Here is a 12,471-nt window from a genome sequence, read left to right as displayed (position 1 = left end):
GCCGCCGCCCGCCTTCCCGCCCTTTCGCCCCGCGTGCGCGGCAGCCGCTGAGGCGGGCGCTGGGCGGGCTGAGGGGAGAGGCCGCGTCCTCGCAGCGGCGCCGGTGTCCGCCGTCCCCCCGCCCCGCTCTGCCCCCCCCCGCCCCGCTCTGCCCCCCCCCGCCCCGCTCTGCCCCCCCCCCGCCCCGCTCTGCCCCCGCCGGCCCCGCGGATGGAGCGGGGGGCTGAGCGGAGCAGGCCGCCGCGCCGGGTGACGTGTGGTGAGCGCGCGGCGCCCGGCTCCGCTCTCCTCAGCGCCCCGCCGGGGCACCGGGGGCACCGGGCGCTGCGGCCCCGCCGGCGGGGCTGGGGCTGCGCTGCGGCTGCCGGAGACGGCTCCCCGGTGAGTTAGAAGGGGCTCGGACGGGTCGGGAGGCCTGGGAGCCGCGTGTGAAGCGGCGGCGGGTGTTGCCGCCTGAGCCGCGGTCGGTGGGGCGGCCTTGGCGAGCCCGGGGGGGAGGCCCGGGGAGGGTGAGGGTCCTTCACGTTCCGTTGTTTCCTCAGCAGCCTCGTGGCTGCGTTCAGGCTGGTCCCTTCTGCTCACGTGCTGCTGGGGCAGTTCTGAGCTCAGCTCTCTTAGGAGATCTGGAGGTGACGCTTTTGTGGTTGGTGCTTGGTGTTCGTGTGCCTTCTGAGGGTATTTACTGCGGTATTTTTAGAAAACGGGTCACTTTTTTAGTTCGGTTTGCCAGACCCTTTCTGTGCAATGAGCGTTATACCCTTGAAATGGGTTATGTGTGGAATTTAAAGTTAAAATTTCCCGTTGCAGTATGTGCAGCCTGGTGAGTTGCATGCGGTAAATGTCTTAAGTTTCCTGACTAAAAGCAGTACAGAGGGTTGCTGGCTGCTGAAATAACATACCAGTACTTTGGTGAGTCGTGATACCAACACAAGCATGACTGGAATTACGAGCAAACTGTTGGTGGTGAGATACTGGTTTTGGTGGGTGGTTTTTTCTTGTTGCCTTTTTTCCCCCCCTGGATAAACCTACTTTGTAACTGTATAAAATCGCTGCTGCAGAGTATTTTAGTAATACTTCTTTTATTTTTATTCCCACAGCTGAAAGATGTCTTGAAGTAAAGAGAAAGTTAATTTTGTACTAAGGTGCGTAAAAGTTAAGGAAGTTCTGAGCTTTTTAATTACGTTCTGATTGTGCAAAGCAGTTAAATAAAGATCTGTTGATTGAAAATAACCTGTAATGGTTGCATCTTAGAACAAGTTAAGTAAAAGGTAATTAAATTTTGTTTTCTGTACCGCTAAGTTAATGGAGCCTTTTTATAAGCAAAGTGGAAGATGTAAAACTGTGGGTTCAAGATGAAACAATTACTGTGTTTCCAGTAATCAAGCAGAGAAGCTGTTGATGATGATAACCCGAATAGGAAGTGCCGTCAGATGCGAGAACTGACGATAACCTCTTCGTTTGTCTGACATACAGCTACTGCCTGCAGAGTTTGAGCTGTAGTTTTGTCTACTAGAACTTCTCAGGCAACCTTTATTTACACTTTGCTTTCTGTGAAAAATGCTCTGGTAATAACTAGGGTCGCCTCTGATCCATCTGTTCCATTTCCTCTGCAGAGCCTGTTTTTCCAGATAAATGTTACACAGTTAGGACTGGGAGCAGGTAGCTCTTTGGAGATGGCCCTAATATGAAGGTAGGTGATTAATTTCTCTGGACCATATGGAGTTTTATACCAGGTAGAAACTAAGTTAAGGATAAATAAGGCTTCTAGATTGCCAAAAGCTTAAGAGGTATATTTTATTGGCTCAGACTTCATAGCTTGGATCAATCTGTTTTTCCTTTTCCTCCAAATTTAAAACCTGGTGTTTATTTCCTGGTATCTCTTTTCAAGTATAGCTTGCAGGGCTGTGCTTGTTACTAATGTCTACCAATTGATGTTACAGCTCTTCACAAGTCCTCTGGGAGGCAGTGAGACAGCAAGGGCAGATTATTCTGGGTGAGTTAAATATTCATCATGATGGCTTTTGGCTATAGTCTCAGAAATGTTTCCTAGTTGAGAATGTTCTCATTGACTTTGTGTCTATTTCTTTATGTTCTTGGCTCCAAAGTATAATGAAGTTCTAGGCAAAAAAGACTATAGACAGTAAATGTGTAAGAGCAGCTGTCTTCAGTGCTACACTGACAGCACTGCAGAGCAAAGGGATAAATGTCTTGCTTCTGCTAGAAATGTACCAGTTTACCTGAAGATATCAAATGATGAAACTAACCAAAAATTGCTGGAATTACCGGCAGATTGACTGGTGGTGAGCAAAGGTTTTTCTGATGATATCTCTTGCATGAACAAATGGGTTAATACTCCGTGTTGAATGGTTGATTCACCCATGCTGTTGTGTTACAGGTGCCTGTGCTGAAAACATCTTGTCTGGGGAAGGAGGAGTCCAATAAAACGTGTGTGAGCTTGGGGAAGTTGTGAAATACTAAATTTTTATGCCCTCTGGTGTTAAGAAATAGTTACCATTCTGATGGCACACATTAAAATTCTCTCAAAAAAACCCAACTGAATCTGGTTTTGTCACTTTACTGCATTAAGGGGTCACTCCCCATTTCACAACAGGTTTTCACTAAATATGGTGAGTGCTCCTGTAATTTGCTGTAATATGGTGAAGTAGGTGTGTGTTCACTGCAGTATAATGACTGCAGATAATGTGAATGGATTTCAGTTCCGTAAGAATTCTGTCTGGTAACTTACTTGCTTTACACAGTTTAAACAACTAACACTGCTGCAGTAATTACTAGAGAGATTAGGCCTTGAATATCCCCAACAGCCATAAGGACAGATGCAACTGATTGTGAATCTTTTTCAAGGCTTGCTGTTTCTGCATTATTTTGGCCTCAGCCTTTCTTAAAGTCTGCTACAGAGGTAGCAGGGTGTGTTCCTGCAGGAATACCATTCTAGCCCATGTTCTGCATCTCTTCTAAATAATGGTCCAAATGTGCAAATCTAAAATTGATTGTCAAATGTGAAGGGGCAAGAGACTCACCTGGCAGGTTGTCAGCATTCTTCATTGTCACTAGTAAAATTACAGAAAATGCCTTTGTGATAGTGACTTACTCTAAGATTTGTCTGCAAGAGAGATTGATAAACAGAAGGTAACAAGATTTTTGGGGAAACTTAAAAGACTTGAATTGGAGGTGCTTGAAGGAGGAAAAGCAGCATCTGAGGCCAAAACTCTCAATTAGATGCATTAGGTCAGTGTAACTGGCAGACTTAAAATGCTTTAGTCCTCTTAAAGAAGATGTGGAATGTAAGTCATTAAACCTAGAGCACTTGAGCATATCCACTGAGACAAGCTTGATGCAGATGTTACTGATCATTTTGCCCACTTGGTGTCACCAGGTGAAAGGTTTCAGTGCAGCTTAGTGTGTGCTTTTTGGAAAAGGTCAACATTAATAAATCTTTGTGAGTGCATGATCAGTCTGTGCCAGCAAGAGCTGTGGTGGTGGTAACTGATTAGCTCCCTGTAGGAGGGATCTTGATGTTGATTCTGCAGACGACAAAACTTGAATCCACTTGGAAATGTTGCTAGAAGGGGTGTGGCTTGGGAACAGCCATTTGGGACAGGTAACAAAGTCCATTGTGATTAGTTTTTACTGTGGGGTTTTGGGTGAACAGTTCTTGATTGGCATAAAATTAAAGCAGGACACAGCTTTACCCAGCTTTATGTACTTCAGTGACAGAAGAACAGGTTAACATTTTTCAAAGCAGTGTCAAGCAGCAGTAGAGTGCCTGAGAGTTACTGTGCAGGGAAATTAATCTGGATTTTTTCTAGGAACATCACTGGTACCTGCAGGGTTTAATACAGACATTCAACCTGGGTAATGCGGTATTCAAAACTTGTTTGGAGTAAATTAGTTTTTTTTTGTCTGAGTGCATTTGAGCTTCAATGTTTAATTAAAATTGTAGAGTTACATTCTGTTCCAAGTGTTTAACAGAAAAAAAAGCCACCTATTTTTGCCTGATTCTGAGTGGTTGTGTACTAGAACGTGTTGACAGAAGACATTCTTAGCTGATCAGATATGCATTGGAAAGATAAATGGATTTAAAGGTTTCAGAGCACAAGATATTGCTGCCTTTTTTAAATGAGAAGCTGTCCATTCTGAAAGGGTTAAATGTAGACACATGCGCTCAGCAGAAACAACTTGGCAAATTTCTGCTGTTTTTAGTGTGCTGTTTAATTTGCTCAAGATAGGTTTGGTGCAACTTGTCTTTGTAATTGTTCTTTCTAGTGTGTGTCAGAATTACCTCATTAAAATGGAGTTGATCTGGGAATACGTCTGTGAACAGGAGACAGTTTATCTGGGTTTATCGAGGCTACAAGTTGGTATCTGTTATACAGATAACTTATTCATGAGTGTTTCATTTTGGTATTACTTGTTAATTGTTTTCACAAAAAACAGAGTTTCTCAGCAGGGGTCCCCTAGCAGGCTGGTTTTTGCTAAGATGAGTGAATGGAAAAGTGTTACTTTTAGAACATGGTGCCTTTTGAACAAAATAGGTGTCCTAAACATTACTGTGATCTCTCATGGGAGCATGTATAATCTTTCTGCTCATCTTACAGTGCATGAGGAGAGGGAAAATAAAATACATTTTGATTACATTTGGAGCATATCTGCAGTGTTGGGGAATAAGCAGCAACTACAAAAAAAAAATCCTGTTTTAAAAATAGAATTATTTTGAATTTTCTAAAGATTTAAGATAACAGTTGGCAGGAGTCCCTGGCGCTTAACAACAGCCAGCAACCACAGATCAATCCAAAGTAGATGAAGGGATTAAAGCTGAAAGGAAAAAAAAGCAGTGAAGCTCAGGATCGCCAAGTGCCAGGGTAAGCAGGGAGAGGTGGGCATGTCCTGGAGAGAAAGCAGGGAGTGTGTCTTACCCACCAGATAGGTGCTGTGACTGCTGGCCTGACTGGCTGCTCTGGGTAATGATCTGCCTGCTTGTGCCTTGCCTTCTGTGCTTGCAAAAACCACTTCTGTGGTGGGAGTGAGGATTTGGGAGTAACTGAGCTCAAATCCTCAGGCTTGGGCGCTAAACAAGGTGGGATGGGCCTGATCAGTCATCGCTGCTCAGGGAATCTGTGGTGTGACCATGGCAAGAGGCACATGCTGGGGACAGCTCATCTCAGGTGTGAGGTGGAATGAGTGATGGTTGGTGGTGTGCAAATGGTGCTGGGGAAGATGCACTGCTTTCATCCCTTGTTTCCAGTATTGCATGGAAATGCAAGCAGTGTGATGTGGCTCAGGTCTTGGAGGGGAGAGGCGTTAAGGTGGGGAAATGGCTGCCTGGTGAATTCTCCCATTTCCTTTCTGTAAATTACTAAGCTTCACATTTAATATAAATGCTGGTTATTATTTCTTGATTAGTATTACAAAGCAATGGTATCTACATCAGCATTAAGATAATAACTTATGCGAGCCCATAAATTAATATATCCCAGCTACTACATCTAAAGATGTGTTTTTTCTGGCCCTTGTTAGCTGCTGTTCCAGCTGACTGCTTTAGCTGTCTGCATCCACTTGGTAAGAAGGGAGGAAGGGACAGACTGTATTTTACCTCTTGGAATGAAATGGATGCTAAATTGTGAAACTTCTTTTCTCTTGAAGGCAGTTGGAAGAGCAGTTTGTTTTACAAGTGCCTCATTTCAAGTTAGTGAAAGAGGAGCAAGGCACTGTCAGAGGAGCTGCTGCTTTCTAGCAAGGAACAACTCAGGTGATATTAGTGTTGTGCAAAGAGAAATGTGTGGGTTTGTTTTCTTCCAGCTGCTGCATTAGTGAAGGCTTTGTTGCCATTTCTGATGTGCTGCAGGCAGGGACTCTGAGTTGCTCTGGGCAGAAAATAAAGGCTCAAAATAGGGGGTGTTTGGCCTGGCTCGTGCTCACCCAGGGCTTAGGCTCAGCAACTTTCATAGCACCTGATTCTGCTGCCAAAGCTTCCTCACATGTCACATGTTCCTCACAAGTACAAGGCTGACACATGATTTATTGGTTTGGTGGGACAAATACACATCTCATTTTGTCAGTTCATGTAATTTAGTGTCTCAGTTTCATGCTTAAAACCAATTTTAGCCCAAGTGTTAAGAACTGAACCTTGTACTGCTCCAAATTGTAAGAATTTAACAGGTAGGATTTGATTTAGAGCATGCAAGAAGGAGACATAAAACAGCCAGCATATTTTGTACCTCTGTGCTCTAATTCAGGAGGAGGGAGAATAGTACTTGGCCTGTTCCACCTCCTGACACTGAAGCCCACGAGATGGTGCAGTGATCAAGTTCAGAGCATTTGTTGTAGAGAGATTTTTGCACCCCTGGAAGATGCTTGTTTTGGGAAAGATGATTTTATTGCTGGTTCCTTTTTGGCTGTCTAATAAGATTTGCAACTCTCATTAACATGCAGAGAATCCTGTGCACAGTGAAAATGTCACCCCTAATTAGCTGTTAATAATGTATTTTAATGAAGGGACCAGCAAAGGCTGAGCCTCTGTTTTCCTTGACACAATGCAAACCAGTTGCATTAACGATCCCAGCCCCAAAGTCTGGTTTAAACAGACAGCAGTGACACCAGTGCATGAATAAACAGTGTGATGAGGAGCCAAAGGAATTCAGTTTTCTTTAGTAAAAATAAAAATACTACCTGGAGTACTACTTCCCCTTCGTTACCTTCCACTCAATTACATGCAGCCTCTGAACTTGAAAGCCCAACCCAGGCAGCAAAGCCCTGCTGTGTCTCCTTGGTGGTGGGTGTTGAGCTTCAGCTCAGCTGAGGTCAATAAACACCTCCCAGCCCAGCACCTGTGTGTGGAACTGTAAAACCTGAACAAAATCCAAGTGAGAAAATAAATTATAACATGGAGACTGAATTTGAAATCCCTGCTGTTTTAATCAACTTGAAATGTTAAAAGTTTCATCCAATAATTAAGACCTTTCCTCTACGTGCTTTTTTATGCTAAGACTCCTGTGAATTCTTGGAAGTCAATGCTTAGTTTTGTTTTGTTTTTTTTCATAACAGGATTTTATTTGTGTTGGTTTGTGGTAAAATAACTGCATAGCACAGCTGCAGTGTGAACTCTAAACAAATTATCATTAATACTCCTAATTCTGCCCATGGCTTTCTGGTGGGCTGGCCTTTTTTTTAAATTACTTTATTTTCTAGATTCTATTTTTAAAAATAGTTTCCTTGCACTCTCCCAGTTGCTACAGGAGGATATTTGCTTGGGGTTTGGTTGTCTTTATTTTATTCTGTATGTTTGTTAATTCCATTTGGTGATATGTGTTGGCTGTGAGTTTGCATTAGGTGCTCTTAACTAACTAAAGGGTGGAATAGTTTTGATAGCACATTCAGAGACAAACTTCTAGCTAAGTCTAAGCTTATCACTGAGATAATCCACTTTCCTGAACAGTTTAAATGTTATTAATAAATGCCTGGATGAAGGTATGGGTGGTATGGATTAGTTCCTGTAGTCACTTGGTTATCAGAGCCCTTATCTGACAGCAGATGCAATACTGGTGTTCAGGTGATCTATGAAAGTGTCTGGTCATTTAATGTGGCCCACAACAACAGCAGATGTACATCATCATAGCAGGCATTTCATCTCCTGCCTCAATCAGATAATCCTGAAAGTCTTCCAGCATTCCCATGAAGCTGTATCACCTCATTGCAGCTGAAGGAAAGGAAGGTCAAAGCCTCCCTGAGGGGAGTGAGAGAAGGGAAGACCAATTTGGTCAGTTGCTGGATACAGCAATTTCACTTAACTCTGTCAGATCAGATAATTGTTTCTGCCAACTCTAGCAGTAAATAGGATTTTTGTGCCAAATGCTCCTCAGGATGTGAAATACATGGCAAACCTGCTGTTAAGATGATGAGAACTGTTTCAAAGCAAGGTGTGAACTGGGAGCTTTGAAATGTACAGTGATTTCAGAAAGTAATGGGAAGACTCCAAACCAAGGTGCACTTTGCATTTGATTTCATATGTATCCAGTCATCTCTAAACCAGCCTGTGTGCTTCTGTGCTGGGGGAGGAAGATGCTCTGTGTTTGCAGGAGGCAACACGAAGCTTTTGTGTCAGTGCCAGGCTGTTTGATAGTCCAAAACAGGAGACCACATCAAGGAAAGGGATTTCAAAACGATGGCTTTTAAGCTTCAAAAGGGATGACAGCAAGGCTGTGTCACCTGGCAGTGTGCCAGCAGCTTGAAGGCTAAAGCTGAGGAAGAAGGAGGGTTTTGGGGAGGAGAGCAGGACTGAGGTCACAGCAGTGACAATAAAATGGTTTGATGAACTGATGTGATACCTGGAGCTGCTGACACAGATGAACGGACAGCTCTGGTCTGATGGCTGCTCCTGTTTGGAGTGGCTCTTGTTCAAGTTCAGCCCATTTTTGGGGTCAGTTTCTCTAGTGATTGTGTGAAAGCTCATCAGCTTGTATCTTTGGAGAGAGTTGCTGGTACAGAGGAATGTGGAGAAGGCTGCTCTGCTTCCAGGGAAACCCCTCATCAGGGGAGCAGCAGGTTACAGTTGGGTTTGCAGATGGGATGCAGCAAAAAAATGTGTAAAGTACACAGAGGAAATTTGAAATTTTGTAACTTGGAGAAAGCAGATATAGAGTGGCAGTAAAGTTGGGGAAACTCTTATCATCTCTGCGGAGCATGTTCAGGAGCCCAGTTGCTGTAGGTGCAGATTTCTGGTCAGTTGAGAGGATATTTGTGCAGAACTATAAATGCAAAGTAGGATTTACACTCTTGGATGCAGCAGGCACTTTATCATCAAAGCCCATAGACCTGCCTGTGAGGTCCTGATCAAAGGCATTAAAATTGCAACCAGTCACTCTGGCAGTTTCTCTCATGACCCACCCCCCCCAGCCCCTGAAAGTCTGATAATCTGTTAACACACAAGGTCTGCAATTGTTGCAAGAAGGGGGTGGCTCAGTCTGTGTTGAGCAGCATTAGAGCTTGAAACTCATCAAAAGCCTGGAGGCTGCTGCAGATGAGGTCAGGACATTTGCTGACCCTTGTTGATTAAACAGCTGGTGATTGCTGGGGCCCCAGGTGAGGCTGTTTGCCTCCATTTTGTTTTAACATTCTCCCTGAAAGCTCAGGCACAGGGAGGGGTTTTTGTCTTCTCTTTTGCTTTCTTTCTTCCCTCCCTTGGCAAAATCAAGTATTTTATAAGAATAATACTACACTCACCTAATTTCTCCTGCTGTTTGCAGGGTGGTGGGTGTTGAGCTCCAAGGACAGAACAGCAAATTTGTGAGCAGTGCTGGGTGGTTTTGGAGGCAGGTGAGGAGGAGAAGCTGCATTTCTGATTGAGGATTAAGCAAGAAGCCTTTGGAGTTGTGGACTAGCAGGCAGAAGGTTGCACTTGTAAGAGGAAGAAGAGGTGGTACATGCATCCATTAGAGCAGGAAATTAAAGGTAAGAAAAATAATTATTTCCCAGAGTAGGTGGTGTTTAATCACACCTTCAGATTTTCCTAGAAATGAAAGAGGGAGAAGGGAATAATCTGTGGTCATGGGAAAATACTGACCTTGGTGTGCAGAGGGTTTTCAGGAAGAGGCTGTTACTGTCTGTTAGTTTGGAAGTTTTGGTGGGCTGGGAGGAAAAGGGGAAAGAAACTTGTTTGGAGGAATACACAGATTAAAATACGAACAATATAATAGAGACCTGTAGGCAGATGTAAGAATTGTACAGCACAGGTGATGCTTTGCTGTGGCCACATGGCATTGCTTCAGAAATGCTGTGGTCTGGAGCTTATTTCCTACCAGGTATCACCAATGGTTTGACTCTGACTGGGCAGTTACCATCAGAGAACTCTGGTTTAATCCCTTTGGTATGAGTTGTGCTGAATTTGTGTGGGAGTATTTTACATGAGGCTTGTGTGGCACTTGTGGCGTTGGAGAAGAGTTTGCCCACTGGGTAATTTTGCTGACCTGCAGACCCGAGCTGCCAGGATCTGCCTGCAAGTTGTGGTTTATATGACAAGTACCCCCTGAAAAAGCTGCAGTTCATGTGTGGGTGTGGGGAAAACAGCTCTTGCCTTCTACCACGTCCTAATTAGTATCCTTGCTTAAAGAAGCAATATCCACTCAGGCTAATGAGCTAGATAGAAAGAGGACAGTTTCGGCAGCCAGGGAAGTGGAGACTGACTTTAAATACCTCTGAGGTAGGAAGCAGGTTTTCTCCCAGCAACACTGGGGACTTGGTACCTTTAGTGCATTGCAAACACCTTCCCATGCTGAAGTGGTGACCTACCCTCTAGAAATGAGTGTTGGTGAAACACAGCTCCTGTCTCCCCAGTGTTGCAGTGCTTTAAGCTGTTCTGCTGCTTTGTGGTTTTTTCCTGGCCGAACAACAGAGTCATTTTTACAGTAACTTTTGCCAGTTGTTGGGAAACTGTATCTTGCCCAGTTGGCTTTCAGCAGGCTGCAGAGCCTCCCTTCTTAGCTGCTTGGAAGGGAGAACTAGGTGCTTTGTTCCTTTGCAAATATCCCACTTACAATTTGCCTGATTATCTTGTTCTTTGCATCTCTTGTAAAGAACCTGAACTGAGATGGGAGCCTTTCCTGGCAAAGGGAGGCACAAGGAAAGGCCAAGTTCTGCATTTCAGCCTGCAGCTCTGTGCTGTTCCCAGTGCGTGTGGTGGAGAGGAGCTCCGAGCTTGCAAGAAAGCACAGCTTCCCCCAGAGCAGCTGGAGAAACACTTAGCCTTTAAATTCGTAATTTAACAAGCAGGTGTGTACTGTGGAGCAGATGGAATAAAACAGTAATGGTGAAGTTCTCCTGTTGGGAAGCCACTAGGGTTCCAGCAGGGTGAGAGCATGCAGTCTGAAGCAGATGCCTTTTGTTTTGTGTGTTTGAAAATCTGCCCACCTCTGAGATGTTCTGCCTGCGTCTCTGTGTGCAGGATTCAGCAGTAGTTTGGGAAGAGCTGGAATAGTAGGTACCAGAGCATGATACACATGGTGCTCAGAGGACAGTTCTGTACTGCCTTAATGTTTCAATCATGTAAGACAAGCTGGAGTGGCAGGTCTTACCTGGAGGTAGCAAGACAAGAAGTAGCTGCAAGAAGGAAAAGGGAGGCTCATTCCTGTGGGGATGCAGCTGAATTTTCCATATTTGTTATAGTAAATGTCCCTTGCTTTGCCTAAGCAAACCCTTGAAGGATGCTAAATAGGCTCTGCAGGTGTATTTTCTCCTCAGACTGAGTTAATAAAATAGCAAAGAAGAATGGAAGATGGCACAGAAGCCACAAATCAATAAGCTATTAGGAGGCAGGAAACCTACCTGGGGAATGAATTTAGAAATCTGCACAAATAATTAAAGGTGCTAGTTAAATGATTGCATCTTTTCTGACTATTAAATCAAGTCTTCAGTTCTCTGTAAAACTATAAACTAAGGCAAAGGTAAAACCAGTTGTCTTCTCTGTATATTTACAGAAGAGAAGACAGAAAATGCAAACCCAAAACTGCCAGAAGGGGCTGTAAACAAAGCTTGTCCAGTTTCCCATTGATTGGGAGTAGCTGAGCTGTTGCTTCTGCAGTTTTCCCATAAAAACCTGGCACTGCATTCCTAAACACCTGTCCTGTGGTGCCAGCTTGGGATCCAGGGCTCTTCCCCTCCTTTCCAGTTACAAAGCTTTTTTAGTTTGTCCTTGTGAACAAGTTCTGTCTTAACATTTCTTAAAGGTTATGCACAAGCAAAGTAGATGGAATACTCTGTCTCCACCAGTTTTATGATTATGGCTGCTCAAGGAAATAAGCTAGCATCTGCATTTTATTCCCAGCAAGCACTCAGCTCAAATAAATCACACATTTTTGTCTGTATAACTTTTTTGCCTTCCGTTTATGATGTTGCTTGGAGACATGGGTTATTGCAACGTCTGAAAAAGGAGTTCAGTAAGTTTGGTGATGAGCTCAACCTTCTCACAAAGCAGCAGAAGAGCAGTGGTTGCTGCTGCCTGGCCAACTGCTACTGCCTTTCTGTACTAAAGCTCCCTGTGCATGCTCTGCTGTAAATTAACCAGTCATCCTTTGTGCAGCAGCTTTCCTCTGGGCAGGCAATTAATGGTGCAATCAATGAAATCTACTCAATTTAGCTGTGACCTCTGAAGTCTGAGCTGCCAACTTACTACTCAGAGCCTGAGAGCTGCTGCTACATGAGCCTTGCAGGCTTTGCCTTGGTGCTCTTGCTAGTGCAGAGCCCATGGATTGCACAGCAACATCTCTGAGATGTTTCCAGAGCCAGTATCAATCCTGACAGTTTAGGAAAACTGGTCTTCAGATCCTTGTAAAGAAGTCACTTGGAAGTCACTTTTTCTGGTCATTAGCTTTGTGTGTGGTGGAAGGAGGCACTTGCACAGTATCTGCTGCAGGAGAGCCCTGATCCTGGCCAAGACCTGTAGCATTGTCATAAACATCAAAA

The 12,471-nt window shown here is 44.2% G+C and overlaps 1 protein-coding gene, 1 long non-coding RNA gene and 2 other non-coding genes across 8 annotated transcripts in view; 3 read left to right on the top strand and 1 right to left on the bottom strand.

The window, feature by feature from the left end:
* Positions 1 to 34: 34 nt before the first annotated feature.
* Positions 35 to 2,554, top strand: LOC127392313 (uncharacterized). 5 transcript variants are annotated; one of them, XR_007891235.1, is made up of 6 exons: positions 35 to 381; positions 808 to 963; positions 1,098 to 1,142; positions 1,614 to 1,690; positions 1,941 to 1,993; positions 2,396 to 2,554. It is a non-coding gene; the product is annotated as an uncharacterized LOC127392313 (long non-coding RNA). The 5 variants fall into 5 exon arrangements; XR_007891234.1 differs by having other exon boundaries at positions 808 to 980; XR_007891231.1 differs by lacking the exon at positions 808 to 963.
* LOC127392384 (small nucleolar RNA SNORD49) lies at positions 1,395 to 1,468 on the top strand. Its single transcript, XR_007891249.1, has one exon. It is a non-coding gene; the product is annotated as a small nucleolar RNA SNORD49 (small nucleolar RNA).
* On the top strand, positions 2,249 to 2,322 carry LOC127392388 (small nucleolar RNA SNORD65). The gene has a single exon (XR_007891253.1). It is a non-coding gene; the product is annotated as a small nucleolar RNA SNORD65 (small nucleolar RNA).
* A 9,201-nt stretch (positions 2,555 to 11,755) lies between the features above and the next one.
* Positions 11,756 to 12,471, bottom strand: part of KCTD7 (potassium channel tetramerization domain containing 7) — a 133,072-nt gene continuing 132,356 nt past the window's right edge. Inside the window, exon 5 of the transcript XR_007891226.1 lies at positions 11,756 to 11,765. The gene's annotated coding sequence lies outside the window, so the exon portion shown is untranslated. The remainder of the gene's footprint in view (positions 11,766 to 12,471) is intronic.

This window comes from Apus apus, chromosome 18, assembly GCF_020740795.1.
Source record: "Apus apus isolate bApuApu2 chromosome 18, bApuApu2.pri.cur, whole genome shotgun sequence".
Classification (NCBI taxonomy): domain Eukaryota; kingdom Metazoa; phylum Chordata; class Aves; order Apodiformes; family Apodidae; genus Apus; species Apus apus.
This window is presented reverse-complemented; position numbering and strand designations above follow the sequence as displayed.